General features: G+C 44.7%; 1 long non-coding RNA gene across 3 annotated transcripts; it reads left to right on the top strand.

Annotated features, from left to right (window-relative positions):
- The first annotated feature begins 251 nt into the window (after nucleotides 1-251).
- On the top strand, nucleotides 252-7,036 carry LOC143443134 (uncharacterized). 3 transcript variants are annotated; one of them, XR_013111892.1, is made up of 3 exons: nucleotides 252-547; nucleotides 2,835-3,079; nucleotides 4,009-7,036. It is a non-coding gene; the product is annotated as an uncharacterized LOC143443134 (long non-coding RNA). The 3 variants fall into 3 exon arrangements; XR_013111890.1 differs by having other exon boundaries at nucleotides 254-547; nucleotides 2,839-3,079; XR_013111891.1 differs by having other exon boundaries at nucleotides 256-547; nucleotides 2,919-3,079.
- Nucleotides 7,037-16,078: the final 9,042 nt, after the last annotated feature.

Here is a 16,078-nt window from a genome sequence, read left to right as displayed (position 1 = left end):
CATTGGTTTTGAAATAAACACGCCACTCCCAGGAGGTTGAGTCTCCCACACCAGCAGCTGGGTCCCGAATAGCTCTGGAAGGGTCTGGGTGGCCCAGTGATGGGACTCAGTCCTCAAAGTGATCACTTTGCATCTGACTGAACCCAGCCATATTATAAAGAGGAAGAAAGAGGCTGAACCTTGTATCTGGGCAACATTCAAGGATGGTCCCACAGGGAGGACTCCTTCCAGGAGTCTGTCTCCACAGCAGGTGCAGTGCTTGTCATCCTTGTCTCCAGGGGAGCTGTTACTGTTCCAGTCTTGTTGAAGGGAGCCTGGAGTGCCGCTGCTGGAGTCACTGGAGCTAGAGGCCCTGAGAGAGTATATTCAAACACCCCCAGGTCAGCTGTCAAGTAAGCCTCAGAGGAAGTGTCTAACAGACTCTCACATGCAAGCAAACAGGAAAACCAAAGAGTGGAGGACAGGCGAGCCAGCATGCTCATCTTTGCTATGCCTGTGGGGGAGGCTGCAGATCTCAGATGCCGATTAGCCAGGATGGACCAGATGGGTGAGCGATGCTAAGTACCGTTGGTGTGTGAGTGTGCGTGTGTGTGGTGTGTGCGTGCCTGTGTGTGTGTGTCCACACATGTACACGTTGGCTCTGCAAGTACAATCTGTAACTGCCTAGTGGGGACTGGAGATGTCCTGTCATTCTCATTAGGACATGTTCTATGTAAAGTCACAGAGGTCATAATTTCTCTGCCCTCTTCCCTCCCACACACGCATGCTCACATACATGGGTTTATGCTTATGTTATGAGCATTGCCTCAGGATAAGCCCTACGATTGATGCTAAGGAGCAGACCAGACATAGCTCTTGTCTTCATCCTCCTCTGCTGGGTGTTTCTCTCCTCCTTCTCTCCCTCCTTCTGCCTCCTCTGTTTCTCCCTATTCCCTCTAGGATTAATATCTACATGACTTTCATGAGAAACTTAATATTCTTCCCGGTGGAATCCCTGCTTCCAAGCCTCTCATTAGTTAATCTGCAGATAAGCAACTCAGGATAGAATCTTACATATTTCTCCCATAACTTCCATGTGTATACAGGAGAGTCTCCCACCCTGAGACGAGGCTCCCCGATTTGTTGCCTGGCACCCTGCTCTCCAGGAATGGCTTATCCACCCACAGGCTTCTAACATCAGTGTCTTATAAAGCTTCTTCAGAATCCCCTCCTCTCTCTTCCTCTGCTTATCCTGTCAATCAGGATGAAAGAAATTAAGTTGTGTGAGTCTGGACATCTCCCTGTGGTGCCAGCTTGTAGCCCCAGAACTGTAGGCAAGCTGCTAGGTCACCATGTTGCCTGGTCTGGATTCAGATGCAGAGCGCCACGGGGGATGAGACTTCAAAGCCACCTTCTAGTCTCAGGAGCAATGACACCTTATATGGTGCACTGGCTGTACACTGCACAGTGAGCAAAGCTGAGGGCCACTCTCCTGCTCACAGCCCCCCAGCCATGAGCTGGGGTTTGTCTCCATGGAAGAAGGATCTTGCTGCTATGCCTGGACCATGCTGGTGTCCCTGAGGGCTCATCTGTATAGAAGGGACACCTGTTTTCAAATTCATACAGAGGAGCTATGTATGTCAACTCTGATTAGAACAAAATTACAAACTGACTTTTAAACTTTTTTTTTTTTTTTGAAAAATGTTAGTTTCGGGGTCTATTTTAGAAGCATCATGGAGTTAGTGGTATTTCTATTCGGTTGGATCCCAGACCTTATTCTTGTGTGTCTGCTAGGCACCCGGAACTTTGCAGTGGCTAGCTATTCATCTTACCACGGTGACTTTGGCCTTGGTGATGTGATGTTTTGGTTAACAGATTGTGGGCAGCCAGGTATAGTAATAGTGTACTTTTATAATCCCAGCACCCGGAAGGCCAAAGCCGGTGTCTCACTACTAGCTAGCTTTAGGATAGCTTAGGCTACATAATGAGCTCAAGGCTAACCTGAGCTACATATTGAGGCCCTGTCTAAAAACAAACTGAAAACAAAGCCAACGGAGTGGTGATGTGCCAGTTAGGAACCGAGGCTACAGTCTTCCTGTGTTCCTGTGTTCCGCAGTCTGCGGTGACCACACCCTCGGGCAATTGCTGCCCTTTGAAATCTGACAGGTCCAGAAAACCTGAGCCTGACCCAAAGCTTGGAGGATAAACAGACTGGGCAAGAGTAGAGGACTGCAGCCAAGCCACAGGAAACAGACAAGTGCACGTGACACAGGTCTGTTTGTTACACAGCCTGACTGCAGTAACAGTTAGCTTCTGTATTGCCGAGGAAAGAGTCTCATGTAACCTAGGTAGGGCTCAAACTTGCTATATAACTGAGAATGATCTTGAACTCCTGGTCCTCCTGCCTCAACTTTTCAAGTGGGATTGCCTCAGTCTCCCACCATGCTTAGTTTTGTCTAATTTGAAAACACAAAAAAGTCTCAGTCATGCCCTAACGTGTATTTCTATTCTATAGAAAAGAAAATAATGGATTAAATGACTTGCATGAACTGATCTGGTATATCCAGCATTAACTCCCGTATTCCACAGCCTGCTACCTTTCTGCCGTCCTCCATCGTTTAGGCCATTTTGTTCCTAAAGATATTTTAATTAATTAATTAATTGCTTGGTTTTATGTTTTAAGTGTATGCATGTGGTTCGCATGTACATCTGTGTATGGGTATGTGCAAGTGTACTACATGTATGCATGTGTGCACATGTGTTGCATGTACATGTTTGTGTGGACCAATGTGCATATGTGCTGCATAGCAAGGCAGAAGATGTCACCCTCTGTTGCTACCCACTTCACTCTTGAGACAGGGTCTCAGTGCACTGGAGCCCATCCGCTGAGCTGGCTGGCCAGCGAGTGTCAGGAGATCTGCCTGTCTCTTCCTCTCCAGGGCAGGGCTCGTGTGATGATGGATGTCTCTGCTGGCTTTTATGTGGATGCTGAACAACCAAACTCAGGTCATCATCCCTGCTCAGCCAGCACTTTGCCAACTGTGCCATCTTTTCTGCCCCTCAAGATCTCTATCTTCCAAAAATGATGCTATAATAACAGGTAAGTATCTTCTTTTAACCAAAAGTGGAGAAGGAAACAATGGACTGTCATTTTGTAAGACTCCAAAGTGCTCTTTCTTTCGAATTGTCAGCTATACCACGTTCTGTCCGATACAATTAGGCTTCCCTTTTCTCCGGTGCCCTCTCCATGCTTGTTGCTATTAAACTTTGTAAGGTTTTGACTAGAACTCCCGTCTTTTCAGGCTGGGAATCCCAGTGCTGAAGGCCAGGTTTGGCTTAGCACCTTGAATGTTGTCAGTACAATAAGCCGGAGCCAGATGCAGATCACTGAGCCGGAGAGCAACCTCTCTCCTGACAGCTTGGTGGGCAGAAAAAGACACCTTTGTCTGATGTATCGTTCAGGGGGAAAAGCAAAGCGAAGTACAATGTGTGTTGTATGCTATTATCTGGATATCTAAGAAGCAAATCCATCTTCGAATGTTACATCTGTGTAGAAATGTGATAGCTCTTCAGCTGGCTGAATTTGACGGCTGCTGTGGTAAAAAGAAGCAGGAAAGGGTGAATTATGGCTGGCTATGCCTTTAATGCTTTTTATATCGCCTTCAAAATATGGATAAACTCTTTAAAGGAAGGGTATCTGCCCCAGTCTGCCATTCATGTAAGAGCCATGTTTGTGTCTTAGATCTTCAGACTTTATTTTTTAAAAAAGAATTATTTTCTGCATAGGAGTAGACCATAGCTGTCTTCAAACACACCAGAAGAAGGCATCAGATCCCATTACAGATGGTTGTGAGCCACCATGTGGTTGCTGGGAATTGAACACAGGGCCTCTGGAAGAGCAGTCAGTGCTCTTAACTGCTGAGCCATCTCTCCAGCCCCAGATCTTCAGACTTTTACAAAAGGATTTGAGAAGGAGAATTAGCCCAGGAAGAGGAAGCACTTTCTGGAATATTCTCTTTCTCTCCATAGTTGGGGCCATATAAGCCATATAAGCATCCTGAAAGTCCCTGAGTGAGGACAAGAACAAAAGGAAGTGACCTAAGCTGCAGCCACTGGCTTCTACAATCGAAAGTGCCGCCTCATTCATGGCCCCAGGCTGTAGAGTAAAAGACACAAACCATTCATCTGGGTTTACGTTTTAAGACCCAACACATCCTCAGATCTTACTCTGAATGGGGCAGTTCATTTGAACGTCACCAAATCCTAAGCCTTAGCATTCCATGTGGACTCGAAGTGTGTTTTTCTGTTAAATTATAATCATCTCACCGGAGTAGATTGATTGTTTCAACAACAGCCATCTATGTCCATTCATAAAAAAAAAAAAAAAAAAAAAAATAAAGCAAAGTAAATAAATCAACTTCCAAATCGCGTCCTTCTGCAAACACCAGCTGCACAGGAAGAGGAAGGCAGCCTGTGAGCAGCCCCTGGAGCACAAGCTAGCCTGGTGGTGGATGAGAGCAGAGCCAAGCTGCTGGCAACACCATCCACAGCCCACAGGAAAGCACCTTGACGGAAAGCAAGGAGGCAGAACAATTGTGTGAACTTAGCTCCCGTTCTCAGCCGTGAACATCTGGCCACTGCGTCATGTGTCATTTATTTGATTCAAACCTGTTCTGGGATTACGCGCAGTGGCACGCTCCGTAAGATGGCCAGGAAGGACTCCATCAGAGACGAGGAGCACAGACTCACCTCAGTAGCAGAACAGTGGAGCAGGTGAGAAGCCTGGTTTCTGAAATCACCTATTCATAATGTCTATAATCCTGCCCACTCTTTTATGGGGAGCATCAAATAAAAGCTGGAAGTGAAGAGGTCTCCGGGAAAGCCTTCCTGTTGAAGACTGAAGGAAAAACCAACTGTGAAGGACGTCATCTTGGGATTGGCCCTTCGGAGGGAAGAGCACTGCTTTAAACAGGGCGTTTGCAAACACAGATGTCAGGGACAGGCGGTTTATTTTTAGAGTTCCTCATCTTACATTTCCCCCACTGATTCACTTTCTTATCTTCTTCTGCATCAGAACAGCCAAACAGGATTCGAGTGATGCATTTGGATGGCTTGCTTCCCTGCATTGTGTCTAGAGCCTCGAATGGAGCAGATACTGAGCTCCACCGTGGCTGTAGTGGCTTCATCCGCACAACTTCAGTCTTTTAACTGGAAGACTTTGGATAACCGTCTCGTGGGCTTATTCGCTGGCAGTTACAAATCAGTTTGGTGGTAATTACGCTTGCAGATCAGCTATTAAGTTTATGTGCTTGTCAAAATTTGACTGTATGCTCCATTGAAATGTAATTAGAGCCACTTAGAGCTGGTCAGACGCCAATGTTAAGACTCGGACGGATCTTGATGACGACAGGATTCATGCTCAGTTCACCCTGGGACACCCTTCTGCTATTCTGCATACATCAGGGACTACGAGAGCAGGATACAAGGTTGAAAGGAATTGAAAGCCTTGAGGAGCCAGAAGGAAATCCAGGGCGGTCAGATGCCAAGTCTTGCATTTCCTCCAGGCAGAAGCTACTGATGGCAGGATTTTAGATTGGAGGAGACTGGACTGGCATACCATGCGAGTATGCCAGACTTTAAGAGTTTGGTAAACAGTTTACTCTCTTTACAAAAACTCAGACAGGACTTATAATGCACTTACACTGCTCTAAGTGTTTTACAAATATTGTGTTTGTTTACATGGCAATGTTCTACCTAAGTGCAATCATTACACCCAATTATTAGGTGGGAAACTGAGGCACAAAAAATTAAAATGACTTGCATATAGCAAGAAGGAGACTTTTAAACATTCCTTCCACCAAATATGTTATTTCCTCGGCTAGAGATGAACCTCCCACCCCCTGTTTGTTTGGCAAACTCTTCCTCCTCCTTCAGCATTGAAACTCAAAGGCCACTTCATCCGCCCTCAATAAACTAGTGACCTGGCCTTGATTCCGACTTCCTCTACCTCCCTGGCAAGGCTTACGCATGTCTATCTTAGCCACGAACACATTCTGTTTTAGCAATTTATCCTCTCTGTCTGTAAGTCAAAGGTTACATCTTACATTTCCTTGGCTTCCTGGTCCCTAGGATATACTAGCTGGAAACCAGCTGGCAATCTTGCAAATTCTGCCTCATGAGCCCTGCCTCAGGCTCCTTATCAGACTCCATTGTCACTAGTTCTTTAGGATCTTGAAATGAGCTCCTGTAGGAGCCATCCTTTCCCACAGACCTGGGCTCTGATGCCTCTCCTGCCTCATTGCCAAGTCACCGTGGGCCTGTGTACAGACTGACAGAAGGACAATAATGTCTGAGTGCCTGCCTCCATCCCAGCTAGGTTCTTGGTCTGCCTCAGTTTACTACTCTGAAAAACCAGAGTAAAACTGATACCCCATAAGCTTTCTGCATGTTTTTAAAAAGGACTGTGTATGTGTGTATCCCAGATATATCTATATATTAGCAATTTTAAAAAAGAAATCATAAACTTGAAAGACAGCAAGGAGAAAGGGTACATAGGAGGATTTGGAGGAAGGAAAGGGGGAGACAACATAATTATATATAAGTACATATGAATATAGAATATGTATTATGCACATGAGGTAATTATAATCTATAATTATATAAATATATAAGGGATTTAAAAAGATTTGTTCATTTTCATTTCATTCGTATGAACGTGGTCCTAGGGATTGAACTCGGCTCGTCAAGCTTGGCGGTAGATACCTTTACCTGCTCATCCATCTCAGCAGCCCAGGATCTACCTTTTAAAAAATATGCAAAAAAGAAAAATGGAGCTGAACACATGACTTATAGGTTAAAAGTACTTGCTGCTCTTTCAGAGGACCCAGGTTCAGTTCTTGTCACTCACAACCATCTGTTACCCCAGGTCCAGAGGATCTGATACCCTCTTCTGGCCTCAATGAACACCAGGCACACATGTGGTATACATACATACATACATGTAAGTAGAGCATTCAAGTGTATAAAATAAAAATTAATAAATCCTTTTTTAAAATTCTTCATTTTGTTAACGCAATGTCTTTATATTTTAATAGCATTTTCTTTTTAAAATTAAAAAAGTTAGATTGTAACACAAAAGACAGAATCAACTCCCATTGGTTGTTCTTTATATGAGTGCCTTGGTACTCAAGGACCTACCCATGGCTATTAAATAAATAAATGTTTACGAATGTTTTTAAAATAAAAAGTAAATAAAAAGTTGTTTGTGTGAAGCATTGAGGGTTGTCCCTAGCAAAAGTCAACAAGACATTCATCCGTTGTAAATTTAATGATTATTTTTTAATGTACCTACTTTTATATGCCATCAGGGTTCTTCAAGAATAGGTATAAAACAAGCAAAAATTCCATTTTCCTACTCACTAATGGAATTAATAAGTGAATAAATGCAATAGGTATAAAAATCACTTGAGTACAACCGGCCAGAGTGCAGTGAGCATGAGCAAACAGTGAGCATGCGCAGGCTGAGCTCTCAGCCGCCGTGGACCGCCTGTACCATAAACACACCCTGACTAAGGAGTCATCACAGCAGGGTGGGCAGAAAGTTGTAAGAGCTCGAGGCTGGGGAAACCAGAGTGAAGCAGTGTCTTCTGAACATGGCAGGACCATTGTACTCATGGCCACATGGCAGCTGTGGCTGATTATGTAAGACCTGCGTAAGATCAAGCTGGCCAACATTCCGGCATAGAGTGGGCAGGCATTAGTAAGGTCATGCCATTATAGAGTCTTTGACCATTGATGGCTTCTGTGGAGGACCAGTCAGGGTCCGGGGGATGGCCTCCCACCCATGAATGTATGGGCAGAACAAATTGGACTCAGTGGGTTACGGAAGGGTAAGGGTGGATCTGAGAACACTTGGGAGAGTAGTGGGGCAAATGTGGTCAATGCAAACTGCACGAAGTTCTCCAAGAATTAATAAAAATGTGGTTTTAAAATCACTTGAATAATTACATTGATGCAGTTTTCAATAGTCATAAATGACCACTTTGGGGGCGAGGGGTGTCACTGCTCATGGGACATAGGCACCCCTTCCTTCCTTGGCTATGTGACCTGAGGAAAGTGATGGGTTCTCATAGCTTCCGTTCTGAAATGTTTTGAGAATAAAGCCTGCTAACACTTGCAAGCCAGAGTTTGGTGAGACAGAGAGGATCCTTTAAATGCTAAAAGCACAACTTTGAGAGTACACATGACAGCTCTGGATTGATTTGCCCGAGCTGACACCGTGGGATGCAGAGGCAAGCTGTCTCTCCTGAGCCCTGTTCAGATCACAGAGCCAGGAACACAGTAAATGATTGTCATTTAAAGCATCTGAATTCGGGGGTTGTTTTTACACAGCAGTCGATGCTTCATTTATTTAAATCGTGCTCATTCGTTATTTACTTTAAGCTCTTATTAATTTTTGTTAGTAAATGTGGAGCTTGAAGGAGCTGGGGAGACGACTCAGTGCTGAAAGTGATCGCTGAGCAAGTGTAAGGAACTGGGTTCAGGTCCGCAGTGTCTGTGTAAAAACTGGGCATTGCTGCACAAGTCTATAACCCCAGTAAAGGGGGCAGACAGGAAGGAGACTTTGGGGATTTGAAGGCTACTAGAGGAGTAAACGGTGACCTCTAGGTTCTGTGAGAGACCCTAGCCTAAGAACACAAAGTGGAAAAGAAACTGAGGAAGCATCTCAACATCAGCTTCTGGTCTCCACATACCAGCACAGGGGGATAATGCTCCCCTATCACGCACGCACACACACACACACACACACACACACACAGTCACACAGATACACGCACACACTTATACTCATACACACACATACCTACGCATACATATACATACACACTCACACAGACACACATATACATACATACACACACATACACACACTCACATACACACAGAGATAGACACACATACATACACACCCACCTACCAACATACATACACATACACACACATACATACACACAGACACACATACATACACACACATATGCATACATATACACACATACATATACACATACATATACACATACACACACAGACACACGTACATACATACATACACACATATACACACAAACACATACATATACACATACACTCACAGACAAATTCACAGACACACAGACACACCAACATACATACAGACACACAAACACACACACACACACATATATGCATGCATATACACACATACATATACACATACATACATACATACACACATACAGACACACACAGACACACACACTCACAGATACACAGACATACATACATAAACACATATATACACACAGACATATACACATACACTCACAGACACACAGACACACTCACAAACAGACATACACACATATGTACATACACACATATATGCATACTTATATACACACATACACACATACATACATACACACACTCACAGCCACACATACATACATACATACATACATACACACAGACACACACATACACATACACTCACAAACACACAGACACACACACAGTCACACATACAGACACACATATGTATGTATACACACAGACACATACATATACACACACACACTCACACAGACACATACATACACACATAGACACAGACACACACACAGACACACATATCCACATACATAAACACACACCCAGACACAGAGACAGACACACACAGACACAGACAAACACAGACACACGCAGACACACACACACATAGACGTACAGAGATACAGAAACATATACACCCACATGCAGACACAAACATACACACATATAGACAGAGTGATACACATAGACACACACATAGACACACATACACACATATATAGACACATACACACACATACACACATACACCCCTACACTTACACAGACACACACATTCACATAGATACACATACACTCACACAGGCACACACACACAAACACACACACACACTGAAGACTGAAGCTTGGCAGTCTGAGCCTAAAGTTTCCCAGTCACTCCTGGTGGAAATGCACAGGACATGATATAAAGAGTTTCTCTCCAGCACTAGGAGAACATCGGCAGTGTGGAGAATACCCGGTGGCCTCTGACTTCCGTAGCCCAGGAAAAAGGCATGAGGACTGATGTCAGCTCCCTGGAGAGGAGATATGGAGGAAGGCAGGGGCCAAACTTGTAAAACTGTCTGTGCATCTGCAGCAAGGCCGTGCCTATCAGTTGGGAAGGGGCCACGAGAGAAACAGTGTCCTCAACACAGAGAATCAGCAGGGGATGAAACAGATGGTTCCTGTCACCTGAGGTCTATCCAAATAAGTAAACCATGCAGTGGATCAGATGCTGATGGCTTCTCTGGAGAAAACCAGTGAAGGGGGCGGGGGAGGGGCTTGAGAGCACGTGTGGTTTGCTAGTTTAGGAGGGAAGGCCTTCCTGCAAAGATAAGAGTGATTAATGACTCAGAAGGGGGGGGTGGAGAGGAAGGGAAAGAGAGAGAAGGGGAGGGGAAGATAGAGGGAGAGAGAGAGAGAGAGAGAGAGAGAGAGAGAGAGAGAGAGAGAGAGAAGGAGAGAGAAAGGGAGACAATGGTTTGTATATTGGACACAGAAGTCAGTCAAAAGCATGTGCCAAGGCTCCCAGACAAGAACATTTATGAGTGTTGAGGGAACAGCAAAGACATCCAAGTGACAAACAGGGAGTGACTTGGGGTATGGCAACGGCGGGGCTCTCTGTGCCTGTGTAACAGTCTGTGCCAAAGGTTGACGGCTTGGCTTCACACTGCTCATAAGTCTCCAATATGGGCAGAGCTTGGTGGAGACAACTTGTCTCCATTCCGTGTGACATTAGCTGGGATATCCTTAGCAAGTACACATGGTTATAGACTGGAAGCTCGGTGTGAACTATAAGCCAGGGACTGCCTATCTATGTAGATGCTCCCAGGCTAAGAGTGCCTTACCCATGGCGGCCATGTCCCAAGAGCAAGTGTACCACACCACAGGCCATGGGAGCTGCCAGAACCTATTCATGGAGGGGTCATGAAGGCCAGAAAGTGAGGCCCTCACTGGGAGGCATGTTAACTAAGTTAAAGATCATATTTTAAAACTGCCAAAGATGACATGTCGTACCTTTAATACTAGCACTCTGTGAGTTCAAGGCTAGCCTGGTCTACATTGTAAATTAAAGGCCAGCCAAAGCTACATAGTGTGAGACCCTGTCTCAAAACACAAAACCAAACAAAAGGCAAATCTTCTTTCCTGGACCTCTTTGAACATGGCCATAATTAAGTGTAGGGTAGATACTTGTATTCAGTGAGCTGCTATTCCCAAACGCCAATATCCTCTGGAGAATCTGTAGGGCCTGGAGAAGTGGCTTAGCAGTCGACAGCACTTGCTGCTCTAGCAGAGGACCCAGGTTCCATTCCCAGAACCTACATGGCAGCTCTCAACTCTGTACTCCAGTTCCAGGGGATCCAACACCTTCTTCTGACCTCTGTAGGCACCAGGCATGCTTGTAGTGTGCAGACATACGTGCAGGCAAGCGCTTGTACATATAAAATTAAAAATAATTAAATCATTTTTAAATTGACATAGAGAAGGGAAAAGAAAAAGAATATATATGCATATATGTACATATACACCTCTCTCTCTCTCTCTCTCTCTCTCTCTCTCTCTCTCTCTCTCTCTCTCTCTCTCTCTCTCTGTAGTATTAATATAGACATGGTGTTTAAAACCATGAAATTGGGCAGGAGCACCAGGAACGGGAGCATGGACGCAATAAGAAGCCGCCTAACGACTGAGCCTTGAGATTCTCCAGCATCTCTTGGGTCTTGGGAAGCAGATTAGGATGAAGCAGCAAAGGATGCTGGGGAAAAGCAGCAGGGGAGGGAGAAAAACCAGGGAATGGAATGGCTTATGATGGACGCAGCAAAGTAAAGATAGGAAAAGTTTGACAGTGCCCAAGTCCCATCATGTGGGGTTGGTAGAATGTGGTGACGGTGGAAATGGAGGACCGACAACTTGTTCAGGGGTTTGGTGATCAAAGGAAGAATGCATGAGGCTAGTCCGGAGGAAGAACTGGAACAGTGGAAGATCTGCGTGGGAGAAATAACAATGTTCATAGGTTGTTGGATGAAGCCAAGAAAGAGAAAAAATAAAGCAAGAGGGAACGAGGACTGCAGTTGTAACACACTGAGGTGGGTGAACCGCAGTGCTTTGTGGGTAGCTGGGGGCGTGGCTTTGGGGGCGTGGCTTGTTCATTCACTGCAGTTGGAGAGTTGGAAGACATACATACTTATGGGGCACTAGAAGGCTCTAGGGGTAGTGTTTAAAGTTCTTTTCTGGTTATTTCCATGTTTTGTTATGAGGAGATAGGATTAGGGACCTTCTGCAAGAATGCGAATGGAGGTTAAGGAACCATGAAAGTTCACATTTAATGTCGGCAATCCTAATCTTCAAATGAGACTCAGTAAGACCTTACTTCTCCAGCTATATTCAGCTGCATGGATACAGGCACAGAAGAGAATTACAACTAACCATGATTGGTTCCCCTCCCCCCAAGTCCATAAAATGAAACATAAGAGAGAGACAAGGGATGGAGTGTCTATGCAGAAAACATTTAGTCATTGATCTTGAAAATGAAACTGAGTCAGGAGGGAAGTGAGGACCCAGTCGAGGTGAAGGCTCAGGTTATGGCACGCATGTCTGTGGGGCTGGAGATTTGGAGGAAAAATAGAGGCAAAAAGCTGGAAAGATGGGGGACTGGCGAGAGGGTGGTGTTGAGCTAATCACCTCATAGAGGGTTTCAGTGATAGAGAATGACGAACTCGAAGGTATGACGGAAGTGGAGAGCTGGGTCGCGAGATGAGAAGACGCTGAGATGCTGGTGAGAAGAACATACCGAGCAGAGATCAGTTAATGGGATCCAAGTTAACACCCAAATGTGCGGGAATCTGCATTCGAGTGTAACATAATAAATTTCAATAGAAATGTTGAAAGTCAAAAAATAAACATAAGAAAGAAAATAAAACGGTATGTCTTTCTCCTGCCTATAAAAAAACCTCTCTCAATAACTAAGTATGTATCATTCCATGTGTGCCTTATACATGTGTGTTTAATACAAAAGTGAGTAGTTTTAGAACATCAGTGATTGAATGATGTAGCATGGGAAGCTTTTTCCATTAATTAATATTCTCATATATTAAATTGATGGCTGCATAGGATTTTGCTTCAAATATACACTAGTTAGTCATCCAGTCCTATGATACAAAGTTTAAATTGGTTTCCATTTTTACCGTTAGAAACAATAGGTGGATGAATGAAATTTTAGCTACCTTTGTACAGAGCCATGATTGCTTATTCCTTGTGAAAGAGACGCTAGATTTATTGGGCAATTCCTCTTGCTGATGACCAAAGGGTATTCAGAATTTTGAGGCTTTTGGTACATACTGTCCTCTGGGTGCCAAGCTGTCCTCTGAAAATATTTCACCAGTTTATAGCCATCTCAGTGGGATATGATAATGCCCAGGTCTCATATAATCTTGTTTTGTTCCCATGACCCCTAAAAAGGTATTTACCTTGGAAGATTGCTCAAATCTTTTCTGACTCTTGTCTGATATTTCCACAGTGAGAATATATGCTACCATCTATTGGTTGCTGAGCCACAGGGCTAGAAGGATTAACCTCACGTAAGAAGGCTTGGCATGCCATTTTTAAATTGTTAGAAAGTTTGCCCTAAAGCAGCATAAGGAGGCAAAGTGGCTTCAGGTGAAAGACTAGGCTGCCAGCCGTCTTGCCCTTAGGTCTTATTTGTAGTCACCCACCTTCCCTCCAGCTTGTACATTCTATGATACCTTCCCATTTCACAGACCATCCTTGTCGGCTCGTTCTCAATACCCGTGGACAGGAAGGTCACTCCAACATCAAACGTGTTTGTATAGATTCTTCCTGCCTCACGAGCCCTTCTTGCAAATTCGGCTCTTACTAGAATTTTGAGTTCTGTCTGTGCCTTTGTGGGGTGACATCTTCCATTTCACCTTAGATGACACTTAGTGAGCGGCTCTGTGGTTTACGGTGCCACTCTCACTGTGGCACGCCCGTAATAACCGAAGCCCACGTACGTTCTTCATTTCTCATGCGTTCTTCTCTTTTCTCCCTATCTGCATCTTTTGTCCAACCAACAGCATTTCCTTCTTGGTCTCCTCTCTAGAGAATTTAAAAGGCTGTGGCTGTCGTCATCTTCCTGTCGTGGCCAGAGCATGACTCACAAGCCAGTTAAGACTGACGGTTTGACTCCAAGCGCAGAATAAACAAGAATCACTGATAACCGGGGAGCGCCGGTTGCATAAGACTCATTGTTCACCTTCAAAACAATGGCTTGTGATTGGAAAACAAAAAGAGACCAGAAGAATGCGCTAACACCTGAATAAACGAGGTGATGTTTGAGAAAGGGCTGGCTTGCGTAGACTGTTATCAGGGTGTGCAGAAGCTGAGTCATTATCTGCCCTTTTGCTTAGAGCTCATCTGGTAGTTTCATTAAGGCTCCGATGGGTTTAAATAGGAGGAAAATGTTTTAGCTCCTTAGCACAATTGTCCTTCAGAAGGGACTGAGAAACAAAATCCGAGTGCAAATAATGGAGTCTTGATCCTGTTGCTTAATCTGTGCCAGATTAGGGTATAGTTTGTAGGAAAATAACCTGTATTTTTATATGCTGTTTAGCCAAGGCTTCCATATGTGAACACACATGTGCAGGTACTGATTCCATTAACACCACGTTATTTTTTTTTTAACAGACACAGACGTATATCAAAAATGTGAACTGCATCTGTAAATGCTGTAGTCTTGTCCTAGAAAGAAGAGTTTTCAGGAAGAGTGGGTTTTCAAGGGACTCTGCTCTCCTTGTTCTAAGTACAGGCTAGTGAATGGCATTAGTGCTGAGCAGAGGGGCCTGTGCCAAGGGCTGACAGAAGAGGAGAAATCCCCCATGTTAGCTGCTGGGTGTGATGCCACAGAGATGCAGGTCCCCTGAGTCTGCCAGGCTGCCTCTCTGCTCTGAGAAGTGGAACCCAGTGACAAATGTCAATACACTCATGGTGCTAGATGGGGGTGAACTAGGGGTGTCTGGATCGTGTGCAAAGGTAGCAGAGCTCAGGATGTGGCTTCCAGATGGTACTTAGGAGCTGGGCACGTGGGATGCCTGCCCGGGGAGGTTTTATTAGCAGAGACAAGGGGCCAAGCACCTCTGGGTGCCATCTTGTCTCCTCTAAACTCTCTCTCTCTCTCTCTCTCTCTCTCTCTCTCTCTCTCTCTGTCTCTCTCTCACTGCAGTGCACATTTCAATTTCCCTTTTAAATGCCCATTAAGCACACAGCCCTCCCCTTCCCCTTATCAATGACCTTATCAAGATTCGTCTGGAGGATATTGGATAAAGGGGACCATCAAAGTATGTGAATGGAAGCCGGGTGTCGAGGGAGCAAAGCCTTGTTGCAGGGAAGCCACCCCACTGACAGAAGAAAGGATTTTTGTTATAGGTGGATTTTGTTTTGTTTCAGTGAGTGACAACATTTCTTTCAAAACATATAGTCAGAGTGGGAAGGGAGATGTTACCTGGACTCACTTCCTGATTCCCTGAAAACATGTCTGTGGGGAGTTCTCAGTTGTACCAGCGTATAACAAAAATACTTACTTTTCTTTCTGCTGGGTAAGGAAGAAAACTACCTTTCCCACACTAGAACCCATGTTTGCGATTTTAGCTTCAGTTTACAAAGTGCCCTCCTATGGGCTCACATCTCCTCCCAATCTGATATAGAGATAGACCCAGGGGTGGCCCCTGATTCTGGTCTCACAGCTACCATGCAACCAAGTCCTCGGCCCTTAAGGTCCTGCCTGGTTTGTCTCTCCATTAGCAACGACTTCTTACTGAATGGTGACCGTGTGACGTGTGTTGTACACTTATTGTATGATCCTTCCCTATCGGTAAAGCAGGCCTTGCTGGTGCCCCTGTCAGATGACAAAACTGAGACTTACAAGGACCAGAACCCTGGCTCCAGTTGCACAGCTACAGTGACTAAGCAAAGATTT

The sequence above is a fragment of the Arvicanthis niloticus genome, chromosome 7 (assembly GCF_011762505.2).
Source record: "Arvicanthis niloticus isolate mArvNil1 chromosome 7, mArvNil1.pat.X, whole genome shotgun sequence".
Taxonomy (NCBI): Eukaryota; Metazoa; Chordata; class Mammalia; order Rodentia; family Muridae; genus Arvicanthis; species Arvicanthis niloticus.
This window is presented reverse-complemented; position numbering and strand designations above follow the sequence as displayed.